We start from the raw sequence: 15,104 nt of genomic DNA on the forward strand, positions 1-15,104 counted from the left end.
TGTCTTCAATAAAGGAAAGGACAGATGGAAGGAAATTTCAAGGGAGAGGCTAGCCTGCAATGTGTATTTTCATATAGAAAAAAATGCAGCAAATGTTGCATTTTTGCACAGAAAATAAGTGGAATGTCACATTTTTTTAAAGACACGCTTCACTTTTTTGCAATGATGTGAATGGGGAACATTGAATACAGTTAATTATACTGGTGTGCTGCTGATTACTTGTGCTACTGGGATGCAAAAAATGCAGCAAAGTGTGATTGAGGCCTAATGCATCATTCATGGAAACTGTCATCAGTTTCCACATGGTAGGAGCCTCAAAATCACACAGCTACAGATTACATGGACAATTATACAAGCTTGTTTTAAAAATACATTATTAATCTTACAAGGGAAAAGCAATAAACAGTTCAAAAAAACTGTCATGACTACCACATGATTTCAACGCAGCCACTATAGGGAGAAGAGGAAACGGTCAAAGAGAACCTTTAACTAAATCAAAGACAATATATAATGGTGATGTTTAGATTATTGCATGCTACACAGTTTTCAGAAATCTACTTGGTAGCGAAAATCAGTATTGCAAAAGCCTCTAATGAAATTTTTTAGAATGCGTGAATATCCTCTGTATTTCTCATTATTGTCTCCTGATTTTAATAAAAAAAGGCTGGCAGTGCAAAGGATATAGAAGTTAAGGTCAATTGTTTATCATCAACACTTGCTAGAAAAAGAAGAATTCAACTGATGAATGCATTCAGTACAAAAAAAGCTTGAATGGCTGCCAATGGTATGTGAAAACTTGTCAGTGAAAAGTTGCTAAGTGAACTTTAGATACAAGGAAAAGTCTTTCAAACTACTGCTGTAACTTAGCCTTTTGGAGAAAAACACCCAGATGACCTCAATTTGACATCAATGTGCAGCCATCTATATAAATCAGGTTTACCTTTAACAAACAAAACTGTTTTTCCCAGGCATCATAAAGACTAATTCATTCTTTTTATAAGCCTGCTTATTCAAATGCAGGTTCACAGCTACAATTTCCTCTGGTAGAATCTCGTGCAAGGCAGAAAGCAACACTGAATGTCGAGGCAAGAATTTCACATTTAACACAGACATTTATACTCACTTACAATGTACCAAGAGTTCCTAAGAAACACAACATTTTGGTGTGTAACATTTTAATATGCAAAAGAAACTGAAGTACCCAGAAAAAAAAAATAACTTGTGAATGTGGAAGAATCTATAAACCCTTCAAAAACCAGAACTTAGGGCCCGTGATTGGCAATCTCTGTGCCAATCTGTATTTTTTCCACGTTAAATAAAATAAAGATTACTACTAAAAACCTAATACAAGAACATCATGACAAAAGCCCTTTTTATGTTTAAAAGCATTTAAGAAAGAGACAAGAGGGAAAGACACACATGCAGAAAAATACATCCGTTTCAATACTACATTGTTAGGTAGGTTTGAAATGTCCTCTATGTGTTTCTTTTCAAATAATAACAAGTTTGTAGTCACATTAATAATGTTAAACTGATTATAAGTTTACAATACTACTGGTAACTTAAAGTTGGGCAACATTAAATTACAATACTAATTGGTCAATCATCAACACACACTTACTATATTGCAAGAGTTTTGCCATTTTTCTGGAAGATCTGTCAAAACATGGCTCAGAAACTGGCAAAGTCCGGAACCATCCTGTTCTGGAATAAGACTGTGAAAATAAAAGAAGTGAGACTCAATTAGAGAAAGTATTCATGCACAAGTTCTATCTATCTATCTATCTATCTATCTATCTATCTATCTATCTATCTATCTATCTATCTATCTATCTATCTATCTATCTATCTATCTATCTATCTATCTATCTATCTATCTATCTATCTATCTATCTATCTATCTATCTATCTATCTATCTATCTGCAGTATCAAAACATCTTCAAATCATATTCACCTAACATGAAATATCCATTCATTTTCAGATCTGCTTAAATCTGTTATATGGACAAAGAAAGCCAGAGCACACCTTTGCAGCACTGGGTGCAAGGCAAGAATCAACCCTGGGTGGGGGGTAACTTTGAACATGTTCTGGTAAATTTCCTATTTTTCTATTTCTTATTATGAATATGCTATGCTGAAGTGGACCACTTCTACAATATTATCACTTAACATGAAAATTCAATAAGCACTTGCAGGTCCCCGTCACAGTGGTAAGTGACGTTAACTGTTGTACTTTCGTGTTTAATTTTCAGCTACAGGAAATTTTTATTCCACCATTCAGGGATGGATCTCTTAAGCAGAGGCCCAGTGGAAGCAGGCAATGAAGAATAAAATTGGAGGCTAAAAAATGTTAACTTTCATACATATTTTTTCATTTTTGCATAAATGTATTAAATCCAGACGATCATGTCTCTGGTGACTCTTACTATAAAGTCAGTGGATGGATTGGAAGAGCACGGGGGCTCATGAGGTCGCTAGAAAAGATGTGTGTATCCTTGCAAAAGGATGAAGGTCCAAGTCTTTAGAGTCCTGGTGCTCCCTGTTTTGCTATATGGTTACAAGACATGGATGCTATCCAGTGACCTGAGATGAAAAATTAATGCATAGTGAGGGAGCATCATTTAAGGCACTACGGCCAAGGGTGATCCGGCTCAGACCTAACCTGACTTCTATTAAATCATTATTTTAAGGTATGCTTCTGTGTTTTAGTATGATAGTCACAACTGGATTATACAGTATACGTAGAATTCTGTGAAACTACATAAGGGTTGAATGATTATCAGCCAAAATGAATATCATCACTAGTAAAAGGAGTCGTAAAATGACAAACTTATGGCAAACAAAATGAGCAAAGTAAAATCAGATATACACTACATAATGGCAGTTTGTTATACACTGAGATTATTTTTTTTTAATTTTATTTATTAATTTTATTGTAATCATTCCATACAAATAGATCAATTTATACAAAAAAGAATTGAAAACAAATCAAACCCCACCCATGAGAAGGAGAGCATGGCCAAAGGAGAATTGCTTAGGGCTTTTTAATAGGGCAAAAATAAACAAAAGAAAGGAAAAAATATATATAGGTAAATAAAAAATGAAGAAGGGAAAGAAATGCGGAAATAATTATTTCTTCTTATTCTAAAATATTATTGATTAGATCCTGCCAGGTTTTGAAAAAAATCTGTACAGATCCTATAACTGAGAATTTGATTTTTTCCAATTTCAAATAATATAAAACATCGGTTTCCCACTGACTTATCAGAGGAGACTTAGGATTCTTCCAATTTAACAAAATAAGTCTGCGTGCCAAAAGTGTAGTGAATGCAATCACCATTTGCTTGTCCTTCTCCACTTCAAATCCGTCTGGAAGAACACCGAACACAGCTGTTAATGGGTTAGGAGGGATTGTGACACCAAGGCTGTCTGAAAGGCACTTAAAAATTTTGGTCCAAAATGATGTTAATTTGGTGCAGGCCCAAAACATGTGACCCAGTGAGGCAGGAGCTTGGTTGCAGCATTCACAGGTTGGATCTTGCCCTGGAAACATTTTGGACAGTTTTAAGCGAGACATATGAACTTGATATATAATTTTTAGTTGAATAATTCTATGCTTTGCGCATATGGAGCTCAAGTGAATTCTCTGCAATGCTGCCTTCCACTCATTTTCTGATATATTGATTAAGAGATCTTTTTCCCAATGTCCTCTTGGATCTTTGAAAGGAAGGGATTCAAATAAGATTTTATACAATGCAGAAATGGTGTCTAATTCCTCGAAATTGAGCAGTATTTTTTCCAGCATGGTGGAGGGTACGAGATGAGGAAAATCGGGCAGCTTCTGTTTAACAAAATTTCTAATTTGAAGATTGTGAAAGAAATGTGTAGCTGGGAGGTTGAATTTGGAACGTAATTGTTCAAAGGATGCAAAGATATTGTCTATATAAAGATCTCTGAGCAATATATTTATTTCTGATCACTGCCGCTCTTTATTATATTCTATATATAAGTGCCTTGAGCATGGGAAAGGCGCTATATAAATAAAATGTATTATTATTATTATTTAATCCCAAATCTTTTCCAGGTATTAAAAACTGGATATGTTTGCGAGGGTTGAAAGAGGCGGTTCTCTTGCAGAGGTGCCACAGATAAAAGATTTTCCATCTTAAAATGCTTTCTAAGTTGGTTCCATATTCTGAGTGAGTAAAGCACAATTGGGTTATTAGTATATTTGCGATAACTTGCATTTATTAGAGCGCAGAGCAGGGAGTATAAAGAAGTACTACAGGATTTTAATTCTATTGCGGGCTAAGCCTGTGTATGTTCATTTTTTTGTGTCCAGGTTTTAATGGCTTGTATGTTTGCTGCCCAGTAATACAACTGGAAATTAGGTAAAGCCATGCCACCTTCTGCCTGAGGTCTTTGTAGGGTCGCTCTTCGGATACGTGAGTGTTTTGAGTTCCAAATAAATGAGGTTATAGTTGAATCTAATTGCTTAAAAAATTATTTATTGATATATATTGGAATGTTTTGAAATAAAAAAGTAAGTTTAGGAAGGATTTTCATCTTAACAATGTTAATTCTTCTGGCTAGAGTGAGATGAAAGGTTGACCATCTATGCAAGTCTTACTTAATTTTTTTCATACAGACAGCAAAATTTTGTTGATAAAGAGCTTTATGTTTACTTGTGATATTTACCCCAAGGTATTTAAACTGATCTGCTATGGTAAAAGGTAGGGTGTCCAATCTAATATTATATGCTTGTGAATTTACTGGAAAGAGTATACTTTTATTCAGATTAATTCTGAGACCAGATATCTTTTGAAATTCTGTGAGTGCTGTTAAAACTGCAGGCACAGTGTTTTCTGGGTCTGATATATATAAAACCATATCATCTGCATATAGAGAAATTTTCTGTTCCAGTCCTTCTCTGATAATCCCCTTTATCTGATAAGAATTTCGACAGTGAACCGCCAGTGGTTCAATGGCGATTGCAAACAGCAATGGTGACAAGGGGCATCCTTGTCTGGTGCCACGTTCTAGCTTAAAGTAGTCTGAACAAATGTTGTTAATACAAACTGAAGTTTCTAGATTGGTATACAGTAGTTTGATCCATGCACAAATATTTGGGCCAAACCCAAATTTCTCCAATGCAGTGAAAAGGTAGTTCCATTCAATCATATCAAACGCTTTTTCTGCTTCTAATGATAATAATATCTCTGGGGTGTTTGACTTTGCAGGTGAATATATTACATTAAACAGGTGTCGGAGATTGGAAGATATGTTTTGGCCTTTAATAAATCCAGTTTGATCCTGTGATATTACCGAGGGCAGCACTTTCTCCATCCTTCTAGCTATAATTTTTGAGAGTATCTTAACATCATTATTCAGGAGTGAAATTGGTCTGTATGATGCACATTGTAACAAGTCCTTATTTTGTTTAGGAAAGACGGTGATTAATGCTTGACAAAAAGTTTGAGGTAGAATTTGATTGTCTCTAGCTTCTGTAAATGTTGCCAATAAGAGGGGAGCTAGCTGAGTGGAAAATTTCTTATAAAATTCTACGGGGTAACCATCAGGGCCTGCTGATTTACCGCTTTGAAGTGACTTTATAGCATCTAGTAATTCTGATAGGGTCAGAGGTTTATCCAGTTCCTCAGCACTTAAAGCATCTATTTGTGGTGTCTGTAATGTATCCAGAAATGTATTAGATTGTGTGTTGTCTTCTTTGAACTCAGTAGAATATAAGGATTTATAATAATCTCTAAATGTGTGCATTATATTTTTATGGTCAATGACTTCTTCTCTATTCGTGTTGGTGATTACTGGGATTGCATTGCGAACTTCTTGTTTGTGAATTTGTTGAGCTAAAAGTTTATTAGCTTTTTCTCTGTGTTCATAGTAATGATGTCTTGACTTATAAATAAGTTGTTCAGTTTCTTTAGTTGTCAAGATGTTGAGTTCTGTATGCAGAGCCTGCCTTTTCCTATGAAGAGCTTCAAATTGGACGCCTGGCTTGTTCTTCATCTATTCTAGTAATTTCGCTTCTTAGCTCTGATAATTTCTTGGTTTCTAATTTATTTCTGTGGGAAAGATATGAAATAATCTGTTCTCTTAAGAAGGCCTTTAGAGTTTCAGAGAGTGTTCCTGCAGAAACCTCTGAGGGTGTGTTTGTCTCTAGGAAGAAGCTGATTTGTTTGGATATAAATTCTGTGCAGTTCTCGTCTGCCAATAGAAGAGGATTAAGACGCCATCTGCGAGGTGAGTGTGAGGGGCTTAATGATTTTAGCGCCAAGACTAGAGGGACATGGTCGGAGATAACAATTGTGTCGTATCTGCATGATTTAATCGTAGGCAAGAAATTATTATCTATAAAAAAATAATCAATTCTTCAGTTGCTATGATGCACTGGTGAGTAGAACGAATATGTTCTTGAGTTTGGGTTAAGAAACCTCTAGGGGTCTGATAAGTTGTGGTCAGTTACAAACTGTGTAATTGTCTTTGCAGTGTTAGATGTCGTCCCCCCTGTCACAGGAGTCCTATCTAAGAGTGGATTTAAAACGCAATTAAAGTCCCCAGCCATTATAATTTTACTAGTGTTCACATTGGGAATGGATGCAAATAGATTTTACATGAATTCCTTATCATCGACATTGGGTGCATAAACATTTATCAAAATCATTTTACTGTTAAATAAGTTGCCCATGACCATCACATATCTCCCTTCAGGGTCCGATACTACATCTGATGCTACAAATGGGACTGTTCTGTGTATGAGAATTCCCGCACCTCTAGTTTTCTCTGTAAAGCTAGAATGGAACATTTGGCCAGTCCAGTCTTTTTGTAGTCTGGACTGATCCTTGCTTAGTAAGTGGGTCTCCTGTAAAAATACTATTTTAGAGTTTAAGCCTGTTAGGTGGGAGCATACTTTCTTTCTCTTTAATTCGTGATTCAGGCCTTTAACATTCCAGCTCACAAAGTTAACTGTCCCATCATAGAGACATTGATTCTGAGTTTTTAATGTCATTTTATAGTTTTAACTGGTAGTGAGGCAGTTTTAATCTTAATTTCAAACTTCCCCACGAGTTATTGCCATATAGCCTATTGTTACGATGATATTTATAGTTATAAGGATTAGAAGAATAGATTAGATATAACCTGCTCTCCTTCTCTCCCCCCTTTATTCCCCCACCCCCCATTTTGCCTCCCCACATGAGGCTTGATCCCACTTCACAATGTCCCAGTCCTCTGACATACAAAGAGACAGAGCACGTCCAAAACAAAACAAACCCCCCCCCACCCCCCCCCCCCCCCCCCACTGCGGCGTTTGAGAATTAAAACAAAGTAGAGATATCTATTGCAGCTGACGTCTAAATTCTATCTGCGAAAAATATAATCATTAACAGTCTTTAAGCTTAAAATAATCTTCAGCAATTTTAAGATATTAAGATAATAAAATAATGAACCCTGGGAATGATTTTAAAAAGTGGTCTAGGATAAACATAGTAGATCCTAATGCAATAGTAGAAATAGAAATAAACCAAGGGTATGATATTAAACAGTCTACTTTAAGGTATAAAAAAAACTAAAAAAAAAAAACCAAACCCTACTTTAATTACTTCCACACACTCACATCTATAACTGTAATTAAGAGATAAACATATAGTGTCCAAGAAAAGAAAAGGATGTATAATTATAATACCAGTCTCTTTAAAAGTGGATCCGACAGCAGATGATAGGTCCTTCCCATGCCACGACAGAATACAGCTCCTTATTAACTTTCAAAAGAGTGTCAGGAACAGCTTCTTTAATCTTCAGCTTTCTGTAGCAGCTTTTTCATGTTAAAAAAGGCTGCGCGTTTTGCAGCTGTTAATGGTGAGAAGTCGGGGAAAATACGAATAAGATTATTTTCAAATATAATCTCTTGCTTGTGTCTGAGAAGTGCCATCACATCAAGCTTACATCGTAATCGCTCGAAGCGGACAATAAAAGACCTGGGTTTAAAGGTGCTTGATCTGAGTATGAGATAAGCTGCTGCTATCTCGGTATCAAATTTAAAGTCATCTCCAATTATTTTAGAGAGTAATTCTACTGCAAATTTCACTGGGTTTGAACTTTCTTGTTTCTCAGGTATACCTTCAATTCTTATATTATTTCTTCTGCACCCATCTTCCAGGGCCACAAATCTGTCTCCGAGTTTTTTGCATTCGAAATTCGCAGCTGTAGCTTTTTCATCGGCGTAAGACGGCAATTGTTCCGCTGTTTCAGCTCGAGCCGTGAATGCCTGCTTAACATCCTCCAGCTGATCTGTAACGTCCTTCATCTGTTCAGCAAGTTTTTTCAGTTTGGATCTATTTTCTTCAATGTGTTCCTCTAATTTCTCCAAGATGCCTTTAAAGGTCGTGTCAAAACGTTTAAATAGACGCATTTCCCAGTCTTTGTTATCCTTCTTAAGCTCCTTCTTAAGCTCACTTTTGGCCGTAGCCATGGCAGTGGCCAGTGAAGAGATCATCTCTTTCATCATCTCTCTCAGTTCAGACAGTTCGCTTCAGCTGTCGTGCTCCGCAAGTGGGATTGCAGCTCCTGTTACAGCGGATGCTGCGGGCTCGCAATGAGTAGATGACAGCACGTCCTGCAGGGCCTTTTCTAGTCTCGAATGATCCTCAGAAATCAGCGATCCATCATGACCTGTATCACTTGCACCTTCGCTCCCATTTTCACTCTTGACTGGGTACGATACAATGGAGCGGGGTCCTAGGAAATCTGCGCATTCGTCTGCCTGTTCTAGGTCAGTCTCCGAGAAGCCATACCTCGCACTCGGGCCGGATGTCTGTCCAGACTTTGATGCAGCTTTAAGTTTCTTTTCCGGTTTTTTCTGACTTCTCTTCTTGTTACACATGTTTATATATTGTAGTGGAAGTTCCTTGGGTTGGGTTAAATACAGGATACCTCTAAATAATATGAAATACTTGGGAAAATAAAGCCGCTGCTAGCGGAGCTCTGCTTCAGACGTCCATCTCCTATAACGGACGAGACCAACTCTGAGATTAAAAGGGAGTTAGACCTCCTGCAAAATATTTGCTGCAATATGTATAACAGTTTTAGCATCCAACAGCCATAAGACAGACACCTCAGGTCAAAAATGTCACTCATTCACCAAAGTCAAATAACAAACTAAGCTATCATTCACAAACATAAAAGTGTTAAAATAATAAGCAAAATAATGTGTATTTTATTTGTCATGATATTCACCCATATGACACAGTGTCTGGCAAAGGTGAGGAAGAAATATTATTAACTAATGATTATAAGTAGTTAACTCACAATACCAATGACTGCATTATGTATTAATCATGCTAAAAAAAAAGCTATATGATTTGTTCTTCATTTATGTAGAAAAAGAATTAAGCTTGTGTACAGAATAAGAGACTAACTTACATTCTTTTATGAGAAACTGCTGACCTCTTGATATTAACAGAACACCTTGTGATATTATAAATCAGTTGTGACCATTTCTGAACTCTTGCTTAAAACTATTTGAGCATATTTCTTAAAACTGTGAATGCCCTGATAACCTCTTTATCTGAAAGAAGCAATGTACACATTCCAATTCAGGGAGTCGCAAGCTATGGTAATTTATGTATAACCTCAAAATGAACTGCCATATATATATATTGTGAAAGATTAAGGTCTCCGTGACCCCTTGAACCCTCAGACTAGACGTCAGACACCAGATAAAAGTCCAAATATAATATTTATTATTATAAATAAGTGCACAAAGCACCCTCCTCTCCACAATACTCAGTAATAATCAATAATTAAACAATAACCAATACACAATCGCTCCACTCCCAGACGCATAGCCCTCCTTCCACCCAGCTCAGCTCGACGTCTGGGATTTCCCATAGTCCTTTTATATTCCCTGACCCGGAAGTGTTTCCCATCCTACAGTCCATGTGATTTCTTATCACTTCCAGGTCAGATAAAAAGTCCTTTTCTTCAACCCGGAACTTGCCTACGACGAACTTCCGGGTTATAGGGCACAAACACTTCTCTGGGCCTCCCTGCAGCGTCATCTGTTGGCCCCTGTGATATCCAGCAGGGCTGTAAAGGAAAACTCCATCGTCCATGATTCCCTGCTGGTATTCGGGGCACTTCCATGCAGCAGGGAAAGCTCCATCTGGCGGCCTGGGGGTGTTGGCCAGGGTGACAGGCCAACCATATCCCACAATATTTATTTTGTTAAATAAAAAACTAGGTATAAAGAGGGAAGACCCCTGCTAACAGGCTGCAGGCTGTCTGATCTGACCAGTCAGTACCACTAAGCTGAGAGGGTCTGTAGCCTCTTTGACTCACCAAGAATAAAGAAATTGCTTTTTACTTTAAATTGGTGTTTGTCTCCTGTTGTTACCAACTTTCAACGTCCACAAAGGTTTACTCAGCAGCCAAATTTACTTGATTCAATGTTAAAACAGCATTTCTACATCAATCAATGACATCAAGAAATGTAAGGCAAAGGACACAGAATCTAACATTAAGAGTTATAGATGAAATCACACCAATCATATAATAATACTAGCAAAATACCCGCGCTTCGCAGCGGAGAAGTAGTGTGTTAAAGAGGTTATGTAAACATATATATACATATACATAGATACATATATATACATATCTACATATACACATATCTACATATACATATATATACATATATACATATATATATATACATATACACATCCACATATATATACATATATATATATATACACATATCAACATATATATATACACATACATATACACACACACATATACATATATACATATACACATACATACATAGTGCTACTGCAAAATTGGTTCCCCCAGATTATTTCCTGTTCTGAGTGTTGAAGAAATCTCTCCATGGAGAGCGGTTTTCAAGTGATGAAGACATCAAAGCAGTTGTGACGTCCAGGTTTGAAGGTTAAACAGAAAATTTTTCTTTCAAAGGGTTAAAGTCATTGCAGGAAAAGTAGATGAAGTGTATGGAGCTATCAGGGGACTATATTGAAAAATAAAATAAAGCTTTTTTGAAAACTCTTTTCTTTCTTACTGAGGTAGATAAATTATTGAAAGACCCTCGTATTATCCCTTGGGAGATTCTTCATCATTTAGGAATATCATTTAACACTTCAATAAAACATGACTTTACGGATAGACAACCTGCTGGATTACGTTCTGGAAGACTTCCTGTTATTAGACAAAAAAAAACATGGTTGACCAGAACAGGCAGATATATGGGGGAAGTTTAACCCTTTCCCTGAGAAAGTCTAAAAGAGTAGAGGGGTAGTGATGGAGCACAAATCTGAAGAATCAGTTCTATGAAACCTGGTTTGAATGGGTTGTGCATATACTAAATATGGAACAGGAAAATACCAAAAAAATGATGCACACACACTATTGTTTGATGAAAGGGGTGAGTAGCCTCTAGCAAGAAATGTTTTCTGATTTCAATTTGAAGAGAGATACAAAAGTAAGAAATGTGAACATACTGTAAGTGTACAGAAACAGTTTATAAGACTATAAGTGAAGACAATCACAAATGACACAGAGACATCATTAAGTATAGAATAATATCACTTGGGTATCTCTAAGACTAACAAAGGGCTTAAGTGTATCAAATGTGTTTGACAGGCATTAAGGCTGGACATAAGATATTCCATAAGTTTACTCTGTTCTTTAAAATATTACACGTATACTACCTCACCAAAGCTAAATGTGCTTCACTGAAAATACTGACTGAAGCCAATTGATGACTTCTATTTCTACACAGAAGTACAGTAAGTTGCAGGCAAGTACAAGTATGACGCAGTACTGATTCTTAATGGTTTAGAGAAGAGATGAAAGTCTTCAAGATTATTTTATTGCTTACAAAAATTTAATGACAAACGGTTATTTTGAGTCATAACTTTGTCCCTTTTTAATGATTAAAGACAGATAATGCTACTAGTGGTAACTGCGCAGCTCTTGTGGAGTGTTGGTTTTGATTCTAAAAAAAGCAGCCTTCTTTATTTGTCAATGCTTTACTTAAATCTGTTGTTCATTATGAACACTGATGTGACCTGAAAAACATAATTTTTTACTGTTCCAATGCTTGTGTAACTATTTGCCATTTTTCCTCAGGTCTGAAATTCAACGCTTGTGCAAGTTGGCAAAAATAGGCAAGTCTAAGCTAATGATGCAACACATAAACACAGTTTAAATACTTAAAATCATGATGTATTAAATAGAGTAAATGATCTAGCTACTTAATTACAACTGTAATGTTTTTTAAACAAGTCAATTAAATGGTATAATGTGCAAGGTACTGATATTGCTAGAGTATGCTATACTTGTTCTTGGTTGTAAATCCTGTTCTATGTTGATGCATACGTTTTTATATTAAAGAAAAATAATAGAGTAAAATCAGTCTATGCACAGTTAATATGTTTTTTTTTCTTACACAATGTTAGGCAGCACTCTAATAATAGAAATATGCGCCATAGCTGTCTAAAAAACAATTCATGATGAATGTTATCAAGCCTGCTATTAAAATTACCTTTCCAAGTTTACATTTCTTTTATTTGTATTTTTGTAACTAATGAATACATTACATCAGAGAGCAAAGTCTCATTGCCTGAATTCAGAATAATAGTGTCACTTTCTGTTTTACTAAAAGAGTGTGTCAGTTATGCTTCATATATTTGTAGATTATAGATACTGACACCAGCAGCAGCAATATTTTGGAATGTGTTTAAAAACATGTTCAAATGATTATGAAGGCAAAACAATTTGCCTTTATTTTTTTATTACTTTCTTGTACTTATTTACCATCGTAAATGTAGCTATGGTTCAGTTCAAGTTACTTCATAAAGATATCATGTCAAATAATATACCTGCACTATTTATGCTGGGCTCTCCAGGTCATACTTCCTCATTTAAACGAGTCATCCAGCACTGCCACATATGAGGTATTTTACAAATGAAAAATCCTTTGAAACTACACAGGCTATTGTGACAGACAACATACTGTAATTCTAATTGTTTAACGCCAACAGGAGTTAAACAGTCAGGCTGTTCACCATTTAATACAGATAGATTTCCCATTCTTTTCCCTCTTGCTTTGCAGAGATGGTTAATATTTGTAATTCTTTTCTTTTCTCTGCATCATATTATTTAATTTTTCATATTTTAACTCTTTTCCTACCTCTGCCACCTCTCTTCTCACCATCTTATACACACCTTTTGACCTCTCTTGTCATTCTAGGCCTTGTAACATCAGCTCCCTATTCAGTGCTGATCTTAAGCTGCTACTGTAATATACTATTAAGATGTGAGTAATGTTGTAAGGAAATGGTTATCATGGCTCTCACACATTCACTTCTGCCTTAATAAAATCAATTAATAAAATCATTTAATATAATTCACAAATTGCATTCATGTTCCATCTTAGCTATTTTTCAAGAAGGCTCACCAAAGGCTCCACTCTATCCACAGTCCAGAAAATAAAAGGATCAGAAAAACACTGAGGTCATCCTGCACCAAGTCCCACCCCTTCTAAAATCCACTAGATAAAAGGAACATAACTACCTGAAGTGGACATTCATGCTGGTCCAGGAGAGTGACTTGACCACCAGGCGCTCTCTTCACTTACTTAAATTCAGGTTGTGAATTGTGCCTGTTTATTTTGATATATTTAATTTCCTACATTATCAAATAGTGTTGTCAGCTGACATCCCAACATTTTTATGCTGAACCTTTGTCCTTTTACCACAAAGGCATAGGATTTACAGAGGAGACATGTCAGACTCTGTGGATTGCACGGATGTCAGCTGAGGCAACTGATACTAAAGGAGGCCACACAGCAGACAAAATCTGCAGATGCAGAATCACAAAGAAATACCAGTAAAGTCCTATGACCTGAACATGCACTGGGATCATCTCAGGTACTGGTACCATTATACCCCAGTGATGTTACTGAGGTGTTTCTGCCTATTTTTGACAGGACTTCAAGCAGACCGACTGGCCAACTGGACACTGGGACCAAATCCGTGCATCTTTCCTGATTTGAGGAGCCTGGAGTGCTTATTTAGACTACGTGGTGAGTTCTGGTAAGGTCAAACCGCAGTCCTCTAAAGCTGCTGCCACTTGGGATTAGACCCAGCCATAAGTAAAAAAGCAGGTCCAAGTCTTTCTGGGATTAGCAGAGTATTATTGAGTCTTTGTGCCTCAGTTCTCAGAAAGAGCTTCAATACATGTTTAATTCATTTAACTCAGAAACAGGCCCCTTATATAGTGGTGTGGACTCTGGATGCTGAAGTAGTGTTCTCTGACCTAAAGAAGGCTCTTATTTCAGCACCTGTATTAAATGCACCTACCTATTTCACCTATTTCTCCAGACTGACACATCTGGCTCTGGCCTGGGGGCGGTGCTAAGTCAGACAGTCCACAATGCTTAACACCCAGTGATGTATCTCAGCCGGAAACCATTGGACCAGAAGAGAAGTTAATCAGCAACTGAGCAGGAAACCTTTGCCATTAAGTGGGCGGTCATGCAGGTGAGGCATTATCTTCTGGTTTGGAAGTTATTCTGGTGACAGACCACACTCCCTTACAAGGGTTGGCCACCCACAAAAAACAACCCTAGGGTCATGCTAGAGTTTCTCAACCTCGAACCTTGCCATTTCACGGTCTCTCACTGCCGGGGGTTACTTCACGCCAATATTAATGCCCTTTCCTAGGTTTAAGACCTCTTGGTTACGTTTACTTGCCCCACCTTGGGCGAGCTGGGTGGGGACCGTGTCATGCATGAGCGCTTTGGAGTTAACTTCGGGGGTCTAAAAAGAAAGCAGTTCCACCCTGAGCCAAGAGGGGGTACCAATGTTAATGCATTCTTCCTCTCTATTCACAGTTCTGAAGTAGGACCAGAAGAACACTGAGCTCACTTCCGTACCCTCCACTGAGACCACCCCTTCCGGAATCACCAGATAAACCAACCATAACTACTGGAAGTTGGTGTTGTTCATTCTGAACCATGAGATCCGCCTAACCACTAGGGAACTCTCTTTGCTTATTTAAA

The 15,104-nt window shown here is 36.9% G+C and overlaps 1 protein-coding gene across 1 annotated transcript in view; it reads right to left on the minus strand.

Moving 5' to 3' along the window:
- Positions 1-15,104, minus strand: part of sh3bp2 (SH3-domain binding protein 2) — a 111,034-nt gene that overhangs the window by 82,861 nt on the left and 13,069 nt on the right. The window contains exon 2 of the mRNA XM_028802269.2: positions 1,622-1,715. The gene's annotated coding sequence lies outside the window, so the exon portion shown is untranslated. The remainder of the gene's footprint in view (positions 1-1,621; positions 1,716-15,104) is intronic.

This window comes from Erpetoichthys calabaricus, chromosome 5 (genome assembly GCF_900747795.2).
Source record: "Erpetoichthys calabaricus chromosome 5, fErpCal1.3, whole genome shotgun sequence".
NCBI lineage: Eukaryota > Metazoa > Chordata > Cladistia > Polypteriformes > Polypteridae > Erpetoichthys > Erpetoichthys calabaricus.